Raw genomic sequence first — 495 nt, 5'->3', positions numbered from 1 at the left:
TCAAGTTTGTTACTTAAGATTAAATATTGAATTTTTACACAATAAAATTATATTTTGAACTGTTAACATATACACACGGTATATGAATAATGCTATTATTATAAATGTTGGTAGCAATGCAGATAAAAACTAAATGCCACAGGTCCTAAATTAAAAATATATATATTTAAAAAGATGAACCATAATTTGTATAACCGGGATTTTACTTCATTTTATTTTAAGGAAGAAAAAATGAAGACAAAACTGAACAAAATCATCCAAGAGCGTAAGAAAACAATCTACAGCAGTCTGACAACAACAATTGGGGAAGCCATGCAAGTATGCTATCAAAGTAAGCTAGAGAATCTTATCATAAATAACCTGACACTATAATTATAGACATTTACACACATTTACATTGTGATTGTGCATTAAAATGAGGTTGTTTTCTATTTTGTTGTAGAAGCAGCAGACTTTAAAGGACAGGACTCTCTGAAAAACATGAGGGACACTATT

Source organism: Morone saxatilis, unplaced genomic scaffold, assembly GCF_004916995.1.
Source record: "Morone saxatilis isolate NCDOM2014 unplaced genomic scaffold, NCSU_SB_2.0 Contig14, whole genome shotgun sequence".
NCBI lineage: Eukaryota > Metazoa > Chordata > Actinopteri > Moronidae > Morone > Morone saxatilis.
Note: the sequence above shows the minus strand (reverse complement) of the source record.